The sequence below is a fragment of the Tamandua tetradactyla genome, chromosome 4 (assembly GCF_023851605.1).
Source record: "Tamandua tetradactyla isolate mTamTet1 chromosome 4, mTamTet1.pri, whole genome shotgun sequence".
Lineage (NCBI taxonomy): Eukaryota > Metazoa > Chordata > Mammalia > Pilosa > Myrmecophagidae > Tamandua > Tamandua tetradactyla.
The window spans coordinates 134626864-134645259 of record NC_135330.1 but is presented as its reverse complement, the minus strand read 5'-3'; the positions used below and the strand labels follow the sequence as shown (position 1 = coordinate 134645259).

The 18396-nt window shown below is 33.3% G+C and overlaps 1 non-coding gene across 1 annotated transcript; it reads right to left on the bottom strand.

Moving 5' to 3' along the window:
* Positions 1 to 2295: 2295 nt before the first annotated feature.
* Positions 2296 to 2402, bottom strand: LOC143681884 (U6 spliceosomal RNA). The gene has a single exon (XR_013174935.1). It is a non-coding gene; the product is annotated as a U6 spliceosomal RNA (small nuclear RNA).
* Between the last annotated feature and the right edge of the window lie 15994 nt (positions 2403 to 18396).

Below are 18396 nucleotides of genomic sequence, written 5' to 3'. Positions count from 1 at the left end.
TTGTTATTACATGTTATTGCAAGTAAAATGGAATTAAGGAAAAAATAATACAAATTTGGGTAAAAGCCAAGAACTTGTGGAGATAGTTTTGAAGACCAGTATACAGCTCTTTCCTTGTTAACTGTCAATGTTAGAAATGTGTGACAAAAAGTTCAAGAGTTTTTACATTACTTTGCCTGTCTTTTAAGGTTGCAATTTATAACATGCCCATAATTGCTAAACATAGGTATCCAGGGGTACATAAATCTTCATTAGATCACATTATGTAATTATTAAAAAAGTGAGAAACAGATCTTACAACCTAACTGAAAGTAGTAGAATTTAAAATAATCCAAGGAAAATGTCCTTTTAATTCTGCTTCCTGTGTTTATGGTCATGTTGAGAAATGTGTTACTAGATCAACAATAGACAAAGCGCAAACATAAAGGACTCTAGGAGAGAGATAAACGTATTAGTATATTATTCATAGATAACAATGATCAAATCACACATGCACAACTCAGTAGTCAGTTTCTCCATTGACTGTTCTGTTTCACAGAACAATTTACTTTTCTAATTAAATAATAAATAATGGGAACTAATTGGATTATATCTAAAAAGGGCCTTTCAATTGCTCAAAGACAAGTACTCTGAGGGTGTTTGCTATATTTCCTAGTGCTACATAGGTTTGTATTTTAGAGTCTTATCTTTATTTCTTTGTATTCTGTCGGGTAGGTAGAATGCCACCATTTCATTTCCATGTTGAAGTAATGAGAATAAATAACAGCCATGAGAAACAAAGTGTGAAAAAAGAAGAAAAGAGAAATAAGGATAGCGCCTAGTGAGAGAATAGGAGATGCTGGAAGGAAAATAGAATTTATCCAGGAATCACATTCACATCAGTTTAACTGATAGTTCTTACTAGTTTACAGTACAATTCTCTCCCCAAATGGTGAAATTTGGCACTTTGTACAGATTCTGATTGTCTTGCTAGCCCTTTTATGAACTTCAAAATCTATATAGTTTCTCTTTGGTCCACCATCTATTCTAGAACATTGATCTTTGCCCTCTTGGCTTTTGATTCAAGACCTTTCCTGTTTCTACAGAGATCTCAGGCCCAATGACCCTTTCCTTCCTTTTCTATCACAATATGTGCATCAGCCTTTTAAACTATTACAGCTTTATCAAAATCCAGTCTTAATCTGATTTCTATTATTCAAGATTCCAAGTAATTTCCTTCCAAGGGCAAAACAAAATGAAAATATCATTTTGATTTATGGTAACCATTTGAATGCATGTCTTTTTATAACTGTTTTCAGATATAAAAAGAGAATTTCACATATAAATGATTATATTCCTGAAAATTAACATTTCACTATTTGACATTATAAGTTCACATTCTTAAATTATGCACAATATATTCATTTGCTATAAAAATATGTATTCACTATTAATATGTAGATTTGCTGAAAGGTTTTATAGCCTGAAAACCAGCTAAAATTCAATCTTTAAGAAGATTTGTAAAAGCTTTCCCAGAATTGTTGATATCCCAACCATTGTATTACTTGTTATTTCATGTTACCTCAAAAAAAGATAGTCACCATTTATGCTCACTTTCTATATTTTTGGCACAAATATTCTTTAATCCATCTGATTACAAAAAGAAAATGATACACAACAGTAATTTAAGCAATGCTTAAGAATTCTGGATGAGATTCTTGCTTTTTGTTATTTAACTGTCAAAAGTGTTTGTTTGTTTTTTAGATTACTCATTTATTACCATTGCCAATTCTTGCATAAGTTTAAGTTTTCTTTTTTTTTTTGGTATCACCCTTATTGACTCAGTTTAAGACCTAGAGAGTTAATTTCATGCATCTATTTGGCTAGGTTATAGTGTCAGTTGTTTGGTAAAACAAGCACTGGCCTGATTGCTACACTGGGGGTATTCAGAAGAAGGCTTTAAAAAGAAGAATTTCTCTACAGTTATTCCTTCCACATTGTGGAAGTTAGGGGTGCGTGACTCATGATCGGGAAAATCTGCATTAAATACTTGGTTCTCCCTTCTACCAGAGAAGTCTTCAATCAGTTTCTTCAGGATTTCAGGAAACTACCTATCTGCCTCTTGACTGGCAGAAGCTGCCTCTTCCATTACTTTTATTTTGTGTAGGCTAAACCTTTTTATTATTATTATTTCAAACCATCCTTGCTGGTTTGAAAATCCATAGTGGTAGACCTTTCATCTTCATTTTCCCTTAGGAAATCATACAAAGACTTAGCATTTTTTCCAATGATGCCAGAGCCTACCGGAGTGCCTTTTTTTTAATGTGGAACTTCATGAATTTGTGTGTCATCCTTGCACAGGGGCTGTGCTAGTCTTCTCTGTATCATTCCGATTTTAGTATATGTGCTGCCAAAGTGAATACTGGAGTGTCTTTTTTTTATATTAATCCTGCACCCAAAAGAATGTTGCATTTTCTGTACTAGAGAAATATGAACCTTATGGTTTATGCAAATGCTTTGCTGTTGTTTGGTATAGCTGCAGCAATGGCATCATGGATTTCCTTCTCTTTTTTTCTTGATATGCATTATGGTAAACTCATTAATTCTGCAATGGTGGACCATCCCAGTTTCCATTTTGCAGCTTCAGCAAAACTCTCTCAAAATTCCCATTTAATTGTTTATGCTGACACACAATTTATTGGAACCATGATGGGGAAAATCACATTGTGGAAGGGCTAACTGTATTTGTATATGAAGGGAATTTCAACATCACCTGCATCAAGTTCCCAACTTGTAGCTGCCTCATGGCATTCAGACTTGCCAATCTCCATAATCACATGAACCAATTCTTATAATAGATATGTTTCTCTCTCTCTCTCTCTCTCTCTCTCTCTCTCTCTCTCTCTCTCTCTCTCTTTCTTCATAGATAGATATAGTTCATTCTAAGACCCTTACTTCTTTCATTTCTGATATTAAATAAACCTTCATATTTGTCACTCTCATTATAGTCCCCTCCTTTTTCCTTGAGCCACCAAGACTTTTCTCTCTAAAACATAGCTTGAATCATGTGATTCTTCCATAAGATAAGAGTGCTAACTATGTAATGTCTACAAAATAAAGTGCATTTATAAATGATGTCTGCTGACATAAAGGAAGGATGTCTCCAAATATGTTACTTTTTCTAATTTTCTGTGGCTCTTCATATGGTGTTCAAAATGTATCACATTTAATCTCCAAACATTATTTGTCAAATATGTACTCTTTTTTCTTTTACAATATCCAGTAAAAACACAATCTCTAGAATGTGTTCTATTTCAATTTTACCTAATAGGCAAGTTCTGGCCACAAAGCATCCTGGGACCTACAAGGATAATGAATTGAAATATTATAGGTTTCCTTAAGTGAAAATTACACTATGTTGAAACTAATGGTCTTCAGGAAATACAAATTGTCCTTGCTGGATTGGAAGGCAAAAAGTGTTATTCAAAACTGGGGTTATTCAAACTAGGATTTATCCTATTTAAATTTAAATTTTACTTGAGTGAATGTGTAAAAATTGGGTGATTGTATGGGAAAAATTGATTTAAAGTGAAAGAGAATAAAAAAGGGGAGAGTTGAAAAGGAAATTCAAACAGATTATGAAAGTGAAAAAATGAGTGATGCCAAATGTTAGCTGGAAAATCTAGTGTGTATGTTTCAGAGGAAAGCAATGGATGTACATACTATATGGTTTCATTTATATGACCTTGTAGAAAAAACAAAACTTAAGGAACAAAAATCAGAAAAGGAAAAATCTATCAAGAGTCAGCAAGTGAAATTTTGGGGGTAATGGAAAATTTCCACATTTTGAGTTTGATATCAATGTTAAAACTCATAGAACTTCACATTTAAAAAGAGTAAGCTTTATTATATTTAAATTTTAGGTCAATAAACCTGACATTAAAAATTAAAATAAAAGAACAGTGAACAAATATTGAATCCTGCCAAATGACTTGCATAATGACATGTTTGGAGCAAAGTATACTGAAATCTATACCTTAAGATGCATCAATAAAATAAGATGAATTCATGAATGGAGAGAGGATATAAAGATATCAGAGTTATGTGATAAACAAAAGAAAAAACTGTTTAATTGTACATGCTACCATTATTACAAATTTTCTGAGTGCTTGAAACCTTTCATAATAAAAGTGAGAAAAACTATCATATATACATATAAATGCACATATATGTGTGTATAAATGCATAGAAAATGTTTGGAAGCACAGCGCAATCACAAATCAAAATATATGCAGTGTCTATTCTTAGGGAATCTGCATAGTAGATTGTAGTACTATATGGGCTATAATGACCGGGTCTTTGAATTTTTGCCTTAGTGTGTAATTCTGAATTATTTGAATTTATTATGTCTTTACTTTTCAATTTTAAGTATAATAAAATAAGTGGGAATAATAATGACATACCGTTTCACAAATACATTGAAAATTGGAGGTTATAGAAACAAAATCTTAAAACCATGTGGACAAAAGCAAATAGAACTTAGTCATATAATCACAAAATCTTAATGGGTTAATAGAAGGAGTAAAGGGGCATCAATATAGACCTTTATGAGAGAGGGCACACTGAAATATTTCAGCGCTCTCTTTGATCATCCCTTAACTCACCCTTCAAAAGAAAAATCTTCTTGTGATGACGACATTGATTGGACTTTGCTTCCCATGAATAGAATTACTATTGGAAAATATCAAGTACAGTTGATTCTCATTATTTTCAGAGTCCATATTTGAGGATTCTTGCTAACGTTCATTTGAAACTCTAAAGTCAATACTCATGGTATCTTCACAGTCATTCGGGGAGATACTCAGAGTGGTAAGCAACTTGAGTCACTCAACATGCATTATCCCAACTGAGCTTCAACAAGGTGATGTCCAACCTTCTTCTTTCAGCTCTCATAGTGGAAATGTCCTTTTCACAGCATATTTAGAACCATGTTTTCTTTTTTGAAATTTTTTTGTGTTTCTTTTTGGTGATTTCATTGTCTACAATGGTCCAAAACATGGGATTGAATTACTGAAAAGTACTTTTAAGTGCAAGAAGGCTGATATGGAGAAAATATGTGTGTTAGATATGCTTCATTCGAGCCTGAGGTACAGTACTGTTGGACTTGAGTTCAATGTTAATGAACAGCATATTATTAAATAAGAGATCTTTAAACAAAAAGACATACTTAAAAAAAAAAGACTACACATTGATCAGTTGACAAAATTATTGTGATCAGGGGATTGCATGAATTTAACCCTATGTTTTCTCTTTGAGCAATAGTTCAATATTTACTAATTCAAATCTGTGGTGATTATATTGAACATAACTGAAATGAACAGTGAAAATCTATTGTATATGGTTGTTATTCTTTCCTTTTATCTTCCATTTTCCTCCATGTGGATGTCTAAGTAGGATGATTGGAGCCAGAAATGTTACTTTTCAGAGATATTTTCTCTCAAGTGAACATTCTGTCATGGCACACCTCCAGGTTACAAACTCATCTAGCCTATATATGACAGTTACAGATAATGATATTGATATGGAATTACAGTGACAGAAGTTATGATTTTAACATACATACTACAATAAAGTTTAAAAAAGAGTTTGCACAGGGGCATTGGATCCAAGTCCAGAAATAATATAGTACTAAAAATAAAAAGCAAGTTATCTATTGTGCTTAAAACTTCTAAGGTTATCTTATGAGAAACAGGGTTACTCAGGTAAAGACAGAGTCAGGTATTCCTGAAATTTTCAGCCTTACTGAATGTAATAGCACTTCAATCCCATCAAGCTGCTTTAATTTCAATTACATGCTAAGAATCATTGTTTTTGGTCAACTTCTGTTTAGAGACCTTGTTTGACTTATGCATGCATTGGTAAAATTTCCAAGGCCAGTCTGAGATTCTAAGAAGGAGGACAAGCATGACTAAACTGCAAAATGAAAAGTAAAACTTATTTTGGTCTGTTTTGGCTTAGATAAACAAGTGTACAGAAATATGGAGGAATGGAGGGATAGTTCTTGGCCTCTGATTGCCATTTGATCAGAAAAGTCTTCTTAAATCCATACAAGCAATTAAGTAAACTCAAATACAACTGGGCTGTGTGAAAAAGAGTACAAGAACCAGTTAATAGTAATATAGTTTTGTCAGCAAAAAATGAGTCTGGTTAAAACTTTTGATCACTTTTTTGCACTTAAAATGATTTTCAAAATCCATGCCATGTTGCAAGAAGGAATGAAATTGTAAAGTATGCAACTAGGTGAATGAACCTTAAAGACATTTAAAGACATTATGATGAATGAAGTAAGCCAGAGCGAAAAGACAAATATAGTAAGGTCTCATTAATATGAACTAATTATAATGTGCAAACTCTGAAAATTGAATTTAAGATCATTGGTTATCAGGGGATAGAATGTCTGCAGAGATTGGGCAAATGACAATTAAGGGTTTAGAACGTTCAATAAGGTTTATTGTAAAGGTTCCTAGATTGTAAATCCTTACAGTAGTCACATATATTCCTGAATTATAAAGGTTATTTCTAAATTATGAGATGCTAAGTTCTTTGTGTATAACCTGGTCATTCCCTGGAACTTTGGGTATCTGAGACTCAGAGTTAGAGCTTTACAGCTCTGAAAGTCAGCATTACCCTATATAGTGACTATTATAGAAACTGAAAAAGAGATCTGACTTCAATTAGAAATGTGAATGAAGCTGATTTGGTTAGGACTAAGGTAAATCAGAATACAGGGTAAAAGATGATATTGACTGTATTTTAAAACTTCAACTTCCATGTGAGAACAAAGGAAGAGGTGTTTATTTGGTACAAAATTTAAATTTCCATAGCACACTATCTAATTTAGCCTATATGATCTGTTTATTCAAAAAACATAATTACACAGAACCTGGAGTAGGGAATCAGATCTTGTTATTTTCTACCGGGTAATATAATACCTTGATGCATCCCAGAGTAGTGTGGGCAGAAAAATTTAAAAAGTATTTGCAATGTCCCCTTTACAAACTGAGGATAGGTGTGGAAATATTAAATTTCCCCACCTAGGGAATTCCTGACATTCTAACAAGCATAAGGAACTACCAATTTAATAAGCCAAGCCCTTGATCTTGGGGCTTGCCCTTATGAAACTTACTCCTGCCAAGGAGAAGCTAAGCCTACTCATAATTATGCCTAAGGTCTCCCCCAGAAAACCTCTTTTGTTGCTCAGATATGACCTCCCTCTCTAAGTGAACTCTGCAAATAAATTCTCTACCTCCCCTCTATAACTCCCAGACGTGTAAATCTCCCTGGCAACATGGTGCATGACACTTAGGGATGAACCCGGCCTTGGCTGTGGGATTGAGAAAGCCTTCAGAACCAAAAAGGGGAAAAGAAATAAAAGTAAATATAGTTTCAATGGCCTAGAGATTTCAAATAGAGCCTAGAGGTTATGCTGGAGGTTATTCTTATGCATTATATAGATATTCCTTCTTAGTTTCTAGTGTATTAGAGTAGTTAGAAGGGAATATCTGAAACTTTTGAACTGTAATCGAGTAGCCCTGTCTTTAAGATGACCGAATAACTATATAGCTTTTACAGAGTGACTATGTGACTGTGAAAAGCTTGTGACTGACATTTTCTTTATCCAGGGTATGGACAGATAAGTAAGAACATAAAACAAAGCATAAGCAAATAATAGGGGTGCATGAGGGGTATGGGATATTTTGGGTGTTCTTTTTTTCCTTTTCATTTTAATTGTCTTTTGAGTAATGAAAGTATTCTAAAATTGTGGTGATGAATGCACAACTATATGATGATACTATGAGCCACTGATTGTATACTTTGGATGATTATATGGTATGTAAATATATCTCAATAAAACTGTATTAAAGCCTAGAATTTTATCATACCAATGCAAGGTATTAATAATACAGTGGTATAGGAGAATCCTGTATTTTATGCATGATTGTTCAACAAGTCTACAACTTCTCTAATTAAAAAAAAAAAAAACTGAAAAAAAAGTCCATGCTATGGACATTAGGCCCTGGATGACCTCATCTTCTTCCTCATCTCATATCATCTTATGTTTTCTAAGAACTAGCCACATTGGTCTTTTCTCAATTTTTTGGACATTTAAAAAAAAATGGGTATTATCCAGGAATAGAAGAAAATTTTGTATGTCTCAGTTACTCAATAAACAATAGATCTCATGTGTTACATTTCATTAAATGGAGTTTTCCTTACATTTGAATCAAAATTATGTGTTCCTTCATAATATCATTTGTCTTTCATAGCACCTATCATAAGTTGTAATTATATTTTGATGTATTCATGTTTAACTTTATACCAATTGACTGTAAAATCAAGAAAATTATGAGCATGATTGCTTTGTTCACTACCACTAATTCAGTATCTCACAAAAGGACTGTTAGTTTGTTAGTATCCAATAAATGTCTGTTCAATGGCTGCATGTTCTCAATTCTTCAGGTAAAGGCCATCTCCTTCTTGAGAGCAGAAATCTCCTTGCTACCTTTGTTGTCCTCAGTAGTCCTTAAAGATTGTTTTGCACATTGCTTTTGACATGCAAGAATTGCTAATAGCTTCAAAATATACATCAAATAATCATCAACCAATCAATATTTATTGAAACTTTACTAGGTGATTGGCCCTGGGTTAATCAGTAAACACTTATAGACTTCAGTTTTCTATTCTGTAAAACGAAAGCATCATATTAGGTGATATCAAAGTCTTTTATGCATTGATATTCAAAATACCTTGCTTGCTTACCAATGCCAGCTCAATCAATTAGAAACAAACAAACTTTTTCACAGTGACTTCCTTTATGGAACCTGTAAAATAGAAGAGTTAAAAAGTACAAAACAGACTTAATTCTACCACAAAAAGCTGCAATGAATTCTCAAGTCTAAGAAAAAATATATGGATAATATCAAGAATATAATTTCAATATCAAATATAAATATATCATTTGATGTAAGTTCCTAAGTCTTTGTTAGAACGGAAAGTGATTAACTGATATTTTCACGTCAAAAGATTTCTGCAGTAAACAAGTCAGTCTTCCAGTGAAATATAAAAGGATCTCTGATTAACAACTCATGTTTTCCTTAAAAGTACTTGTCTGAAATAAATTTTATAGCAGATGGAATATTGCTTGATGACACTGGGCTATCATTTACACAGTAATTATCAGCCACATTTTAAGTTGATATTCCTTATGTTTAGTCCAAAATTAACCTATCAAAAAAATCTCAACTATGCTATGTTGAGTAATGCTGACTGTTTTTCTCTTAGAGTAAAAGTAATAGGTCATTTCTAAGATGAGAAAAGACTAAATCAATAGAACATATTTTTGACAAATTTTATTAAAAACTGAGTACCTTATATGTCAGTATTTATGAGGACATCTAAAAAATAAAGTCTTACTGTAAGGTCAAAATATATAAACATATTTTTGATAACTTCAGGCTCACTAACTTTTCAGAACACATGGGGTATAATTTAATTAAAGATCATAGAAGAAATGGAGCACTATTTCTCAAAGATATACTTTAATAAATACTCTCATGTATTTTTTACTTCTTTTGGTGCATGCACGTTTAATTTTTAGTATGTCAAAATTTTCACATTCCAAAGAATATCATCTATACAAATCAACACATGAATTTAAACATGCAAATAAAATGCTATATTTGCATAATATATGTAGAGAAATATGCATTCATATTTGCCTCAGAATCTATGAGATCTCAAACGTAGAAGGCTGGCCCCGTGGCAGGAAAACTTAATTTCAATAGTCACTCTAAAATACAATATTTAACTTCTTGGGCTGATTTGGCTAATTTGACTAAATAGGATAAAATTCCTTCCTTCCATCACTAAATTTTATATTTTCCATAAATAGGACACTATAGGGAAAGTTATATCTAAAAATAAATGAGTAGTTTTATTTCATACATCTTAGAACATTTAAACAAAAATATATTGTAGTTAGTAAATCTTTATCAAATATCCATTATGTGTATTCCACATCCTTTATAGAGTTTTTCTTTCAGTGGTAGAGACAAACCTGAGAAGCGATGGATTCAGTAACAGAGGGGAGATTTATAAGAATCCCCTATATGGAGTCTGAGATTCTTGGTACTACCAAGTGCCCCTGCCTGAGGCTACAGTTCAGAGAACGAAGGAGGTGGAACGTGGAAGGGGGGAAATGGAAAGAAATAATGAATCTGGGTTTAATGTTTTCAAGTAAAGTATGCCTACTTCTCTTTAGTCCGCCTAAGAACTAAGTTAATTATAGACAACAAGGGAGATGATTATGCAATGTTTTGAGATAACCCAGTAAAATGTCCTTCTTCCTCTGAGATCATGACTGCCTGAGTGATGGTTTCTCTCCTATTCTGTAAACATGTCCAACATGTTCTTGCACAGTTTCATCTGCACCATGGGAAAACTTCCCAAAGTCAACTCTCATTTCCTGGTGAGGACATCTCTGAAGTCTACAGACTCTGGAGAGTTGAAGACCCCTACAGGCAGCAAGATGGTTAATATCTGAATATTCCTAGCTTTTGCATTTCAAAGGAAACAAAATTCTTTTGATTTATATCAATCTCCTTGAGTCCTGAAATGTCTACTTCATTGTAACTAGATTGTATAAATAAATCTAAGCAAAATCTTGCTTTGGAAAAGAGAGGCACCCCTAATGTTGGTAGACCCTAGAAAGAGGGAGTTAGTGGGCAGAAAGAGAAAACTATTGAGAATGAAAATAATTTGTATCAAGGCTTTAAATTAAAGTGTTGTTCTTAAGCTTGCCATTAGAAACTACCCATATTTGATGCCAAACTCTCAGGCCAGAGAGAAGTCGCCTTTTTTTTGCGCAATTACAAGGGACTGATGATAATTAAGATATAAAACAATAATCTTGCAACTCAATAGAAATCTGAATGGAAACATAGCTCTTTATTCTTCATAAAACATGGCCAAATGTATAGTACTCTTTTGGTTTTGAGAATAGAGAGCAAGCTAGATTGATGGAGCTACTCCTATGTACTACTCTACACATAGCTTGTAGTAGATTGTCTACCTTATCATTAGAATGAGACTTGACTTTGTCAGTTTCTTTCTTTTTTTAATTTTTTTAAGAAATTTTTACATGGGCAGGCACCGGGAAACGAACCCGGGTTCTCTGGAATGGCAAGCAAGCGTTCTTGCCGTTGAGCCACTGTGGCCCGCCCATATCAGTTTCTTAAGTAAGTAATTCTCTGAGTGCGCAATGAAAGTTTTTCTGTGAGAAGGCACAAAAGAGGGAAGGAAGCATCAGTTAAGGAGCACCTGTTCTGCACTCTATTAAGGGAAAAATTCCCTTATTTTACTTTATCATTGAAAAGATTCTTAGAAGAAAATGTTATTGTTGCTAATTAATTGTTAAATGAACTCAGAGAGGTTTAGTAACTTGTCTCTGTATTATGCAGTCATAGCCATAGAGAAAAACCATGCAACAAACCTAAGTCTCAGTGATTAAAAATCAGAAACTCTATTTATGATAGCACAGTGCCATTCAAGGCCAGATACAAAATTTGCAGAGCACAATACAAAATGAAAATGAGATGCCCGTTGTTCAAAAAGCAGGAAAAAGTTTTATTAAAAGTATCAAAATATAAGGTTTTATTCCTTTTTTCTGTGATCTCTTAACTTATAAAGGTGATTTTATTTATGATTTAATAACATTCTAAATAAATTAAAATTAAAATTTTAATTATCTACATGATTTATACCATTTATCTTTATACTGTGGAATGACATTTTTATACGCAAATGCAAAAGCATTTAATTTGTTTACAGAATCACCAAAAAGACACAATTTATAATCTGTAGCTCACGTATGTATATGCATTTCATGGTTATCAGCATAGCGGAAATGCTTCACAAGACTAACCAAACTTTTTATTTCACTTCATGAGATGCACGCATTGCACAAACACTCTAAATGATTAGGGGAGGACTGGAGGAGAAGGAATTAAGGGTTGCCTTTTCTTTCCCTTTCCTTCTATGTCATTTTCAGCATTAATTGATGGCTAGTACAGGGAACTAACATGAGCAAAAAGGATTTGATTGGATTGTTTTGAAGTTCATATTTATTAGAATGCATTGCCTTCTTTCTGTGTTTGAAGCAAGTTATGGTTTGAATGGAAAGTGTGTCCTGTCTGGTACCTTGTACTAGGTTTGAGTCTCACTGAAATCCTACACATTGTGGGTCCACAGGAATTATGAACTCATGAGATGTGACAAAGGTATAGACAAATGGGTGGCAAGGAATGACAGACATGCATATTGTATGTATCTCCTCTGCTTGCGCACATGCTCCATTATCCTACTGGATTTCATTTACAAATGCAATTTCAAAGATAATGCTTTTAAGAAATACAAGACAGCAGAACCTTAAACCAAGCACAGTGTATCTACACAGGTGACAAGCTTATGAAGCTGACCCTGAAGCCATTTGGATTCTCAGCTATGGACCATATCAGGAAAATGGAGCAATGCTCTTCCTGAAATTAGCACATGATAACAGAGGGAGGTGAACAAATTATGACAATATATTTTCCTGCAAAGGGCATTAAATCCAATTAGATGGAGCAATTCATGCCCAGGAGATCCAGTGAATAGACCAAGTGGGATTAACTAGGTATTTTAGGATGGTGATTGCAATGAACCAAAATTTAGTAGACCCCAGATGTAAGTGGCCTTTCTTTAAGAAATATTAATTGCAGTGAAAGAAGTTTTCTTATTTTGGTGTCAATGGGAAGACCAGAGATGCAAAAGTTGTATAATTATGATTTGACCATTATTAACCCTGTGTTCTAAATGGGAGACTTGAGATAGAGAAGTAAATAGATGAATGGGCATTTGAAAACGATTAAATAAAGACTGGTCTGCCCCAGAGCTTGTGGTCCCCCAGAGAAAATGCAATCCACATATTTTCAAGATAATATAGATAAGGTTGCCTTGAACATAGAACGCACTAAAAGAAATGTTGCTATTATTATTGTGATTGTTATTATCATCAAAACAGTTTAAAGTGGAGGAGTTTTGTCTGACAAATTTCCTAGGTTTCTCTAAGAACTAATAAAATAACTTAAAAAGCTATATATGATGAATAGTCCTGAATTTTATCCCATATTCATACTAAGCTGTGATTATTAGACTTTATCTGAAAGCATTAAAATAATTAACTCCTTAAACATTCATACTGAAAAAGGAATGCAACCATTTGTAAAACAATTTATACTCCACAGACCTGATGAGTTTATGAATGTCACTTCCAACTGCTCAGCAGCTCCTCTAAGGTTACAATAGTTGAAAGTTTAAATATAAATATATATAATTTTACAGGAAGTTGGCTTACTGTAGGAGGCAATGCAACATAGTTATCTCCAAATTGATTGAGTGTTTTATATAAAAGGGAATATAGAAGTTTTCTCTACAGAGGCAAAGTACATATAATCATGAAATGGTTCCATAACAAAGATATAAAGGGCTTAAAAGCTACAAATATGAAATAAGCTCCATTAACCAAGTATTCTTAAAGCTTTGCAGCAGAAAATTTGTAAACCACACCATAAAGAAAGCTATGGTTTTAAGAGGGAAATAAGAACTCTAAAGAAATACTTGGAGGAAGGCATTGAAAGAGTGGTAGTGATTTTTAAAATGCAAGAATGTAACCTAGAAATTGTCCTTGTAATTATATTTTTCTGACTTTTAATCTTACAAATAATAAGTTATAAAATATTTTCCATAAATGATGTCCATCAAAACTAATGCTCATGGCATGTAAACTACGTAAGAGCCTACATTTTGGGATATAGTTAAAAATCTGTTAAAACAGGATATATTTTTACCTCGAGATAGACCTAGACACATTTATCCAGATACATTTAGGCATAAACTCAGCCAACCATTCCAAAGGATTAAACAGGAAACAAAAAATACCAGCTAATACTAACTCATGCCTTTTCATAACAGTATATCTGCATTTCCAGTATCAGTAGTTTAGACAAGATGTAAAGGTCAACAAGAATAATTGCATTCTGATTTTACTAAGGATGTGTAGAAGAGTTGGGTATAAATTAAAAGAGTCATATTAAGAAAATCTTTTCCTTTAATATCATAATGTACAATTTCGCACATGCAAGCTAATGTTGCTATTTATTAAACAATGCATCCCCAGGGAAAGAAAAACACTAGCATCACATCTTACAACTTTCATTTCATTTGTTTCAACCCAGGCTACTTTTTCCAAATATATCAATAAATTAGCCTTCTAAATTAGGCACACCTATTGGCTCTATCCAGTTTCTTGTTCATATTGTGTACAAAATAAAAATGCACTGTGTGTGCTGAGGGCCTGCAAAGTACAAGCCACATAGAAAGATAAAGGTAGAATCTCTCTTGTCACAAAGCTAGCAGCAACTTACAGAGTGAAGACATTACCCTTTCTAAAACAAGAAGACAAACAAAACTATCACTAAGTTTAACTACCACAGGTTAAGAAGCTGTACTTATTTACTATTGCTGCCATAACAAATCACCACAAATTTAGTGGCTGGATTAAAATACATTATAGTTCTGTGGGTCAGAAGTTTGTAATGGGTCTCCTGGGTAAAAGTAAGTTGTTAAAAGGCTTGCATTTATTCTGGAGGATCTAGGAAGGAATCATCTCCTTGACCTTTGGATCTGCTAGAAGTCCCCCATATTTCTTTATTCATAGACACTTTACCTCCATCTTCAAAGCAGCAACAGTGGGTTGAGTTTTTCTCACATTGCATTACTTGACTTCCTCTTAACTATATGGGACCCTTTATTTACACTGGGTTCACACAAATAATCCAGGATAATATTCTTATTTTAAGGTCAGCTGGTTAGTAAACTTAAATCTACCTGCAACTTTAATTCTCCTTTGCCCTATGATGTAACATATAGGTTCTGGGAATTCGAATTGGGACTTCTTTCGGGGTTATTATCAGGCCTACTGCAAAACTAAATAGTGAAGGTGATAACTAATGCTCTGAGTAGTAGGCACAGATTATGCAAAATACAGGAAAATTAAATTATGCTCTGAAATATGGATAAGATTCAGAGACAGCAACAATGTAAATCTTGAAATTACCAAGTACCAAAATTTCTTTCATGCACGTAATTGGTTTCTATGAAGTTAGGATTAGCAGCTGCTCTATGAACCCATAAAAATAAGCATCACACATGTGTGTTTTCTATCTTATCAAGTCTGAATTAATCAGATATTTATTGAGGATAGTAATTTCTGAGTCACAGTTTAGTGTCCGCAGATCTCTTAAAATTTGTTCTTCAATAAGGTTATAAAATGACACATTTATTTTTTATGATGAAGATGCAATACAACTGAAAACATATTCAGAAGATTATATGATTCCACATGGTTCCAATTATTGTCAATAAAATCCTATTAATTTGGTTTATTTTATAATATTTTAATTCCTTAAAACTGAGTTTGATAAAATTATGAATCTTAATAAATATAACTACCAATCTGCTTTTTAAAATTACAAATACTCTGAGTCAAGGAGGAACACTGCATTTGATAAATATCTCTTAGAAATATCTCAATTGGTGAACATTTTTTTCCCCATTTTATTCTAGATATTTGGCATCTTGGGGAGAAAAAAAATAGCTCTTTTTTCATGAACACCTGAACAGACCTCAAATCTAGATGAATGATACTATTACCTGAATAGATAACCCATTTTTCTATAGTGACAATTTGCCCTAAGTTTCAGTGATGATACTTTCAAAATATAAGGTTAGATGCCCAAATCTATGTTTTAGTTCCTAAAGTGACAGTTAAAAGAAGGTATCAAAAACTTGTATTTAATAAGGAAACAATTATAGTACATAAAAGGCAGATACATTTTTTGTATAATTAAATGACATGACTCAATTAAGAGGTAACTTTCTAATTTAAAACATTTATGATGAAAAATGATGGTTTTTTAATCTCTGTTCCCTAAGTATATCACAAAAGCCTTTGATTAAAATATCCTAAATAACATCTCTCAAAAAACTAGGGGGCAGCAGCATCAAATTTAACATAATGTCAAACAATGTGTACATATAGGAGATTCCTGTGGATTATATAATATTACATACTCACAGCTATTAACTAGTAATCTAAGAGGCACTTTCCTGTATAAGTATTTTGATATAATAGAGATATTGACAGTTGCAAATTGTTTTAGTTTCCTAGGTTGCTCCAGCAAATGCCATGAAATGGGTTGATTTAAACAATAACTTATTTGTTTACAGTTTGGAGGCCTTGAAAATGTCCAAATATCAAAGAGATGCTTTCCTCCTGAACCCAGCTGCCAGAGATCTTCAGCATCTCTGCCACATGGCAAGGCACATGGCGGCATCTACTGGTCTCCTCTTTCAGTTCTGGGTTCCATTTCAGCTTCTTTCTTCCTGTGGTTTTCTCTCTATTGGTCTGAATTTCATTCTCTTATGAAGGAATCTAGTGATTGGATTAAGTTCCATCCTTTTAAGGTGGGAGACATCTTAACCAAAGTAATTTCACTGAAAGTTCCTACTTACAATGAGTTTAAACCCACAGGAATGGACTAGATTTAATGATATGTTTTTCTGGGGTACATACATCTTCAAACATCATATCAGTGCAATAGGATTTAAGTAAGAGAATATAAAAGATTAGAATACTGGTGGAAACATAAAAAAGAGTGCTTTTATTGATAACTCAAAGACCCTAGAGAAATTGGTGCAGGCTTTTGGGAACTGAAGTGAATTTCAGGAAGATCTGGAACAGTTGTCTTATAGACTAATTTCTTCAAAACATTGTATAATATACACTTGAGTATCTAATAACATAGCTCTCCCCTTATGTGATAATCAAATCTCTGGTTCTGAACTCACTCATATGCCCTCAATTTCAAATTGGTTGGCTCCTCACTTAACCATCTTATTCTCTCCATCTCCAGTCAAGTCTGCAAAACCTTACCTACTGCTCTTCACACACATAGATATCACCATCCAAACCACATTGCTTAAGCACATTATTTACAGAACTAATTTTTAAAATTGTATGGCATATATATCTGTGTATATACATCTGTATTATGCCAAGTGAAAGAAGCCAGTTATAAAAGACCATGTATTGCAGAACTCCACTTACAGTACAAGAAATGTGCAGAACAGCAAAACTATAGATGCAGAAATTATGCTAGTGATTGCCTAGAAGTGGGGATGGAGAATAGAGATGACTGCTAATAAGTATAATATTTCTTTTTGTTTCATGCATATATTTATTCTATTACTCATTTAACCATACCCTGGTAAGGTGTCAGTTACAACGTTTTACAATTACTAGGTCAAAAGATAAAAGCTATGTGATTATACAGTTTTTATCAAAGATAAGTGCTACTGGATTACAGTTCAACAATTTCCTTCTGGTTATTCTAATACACTAGAAACTAAAAAGAAATATCAATAAAATGAGTCAGTGGTCATAATTATTTGTTAAATCCTAACCTCTTAGTTACAATTTCTCTCTCTCATTTGATCATTCTCTCACTCTTCAGGGATATCTGGGCAATGAGCATTCCAACTACTTCATGCTGAAAAGAGGTGTTGACATTATGGAGCAGAGGAATGAAACTGATTGATGTTCTTGGAGAGATTGGTAACTCTGAATTTCAGGGGTTATCTGGCATTGGAGCCATCTGAGAAGCTTTGAGTTTCTGAAAAAAAAAAAAAAACTCAATAGGTAAAACTTTCATAAAATCTTAGATAGAGCCCCATGATATTCTTTAGGGTTTTCAGGAATACTGTTGGGGGTTGGCATACTGTCACAATTTGCAATATCTCGATGATGCTAACAGAAGAGTAACCTCCAGAATGACCTCTTGAGTTTATTTGAAATCTCTTAGCCACTCAAACTATATTTGGTTTCTTTTCTCTTCCCCTTTTCAGTCAAGAGGGCATTGTCAATTTCATGATGCCAAGGCCAGGTCATCCCTGGGAATAACGTCCCATGTTGCCAAGGAGACTTATACCCCTGAGAGTCACGTCCCATGTGCTGGGAAGGATGGTGAATTTATTTACAGAATTTGGTTTAGAAAGAGAGGCCACATCTGAGCAAAAACAAGTGGTTCTCTAGGGGTGACATTTTTGTCATAATTATAAGTACACAGCTTCAGCATTACAGAAATAAGTTTCGTAAGGACAAGCTTCAAGATCAAGCTTGGCTTATTAAATTGGTGTCCTAATTCCTCAAGAGGATAATCAGGAAATCTCCAGGTGGGTAAAATTAATAGTTACACATTT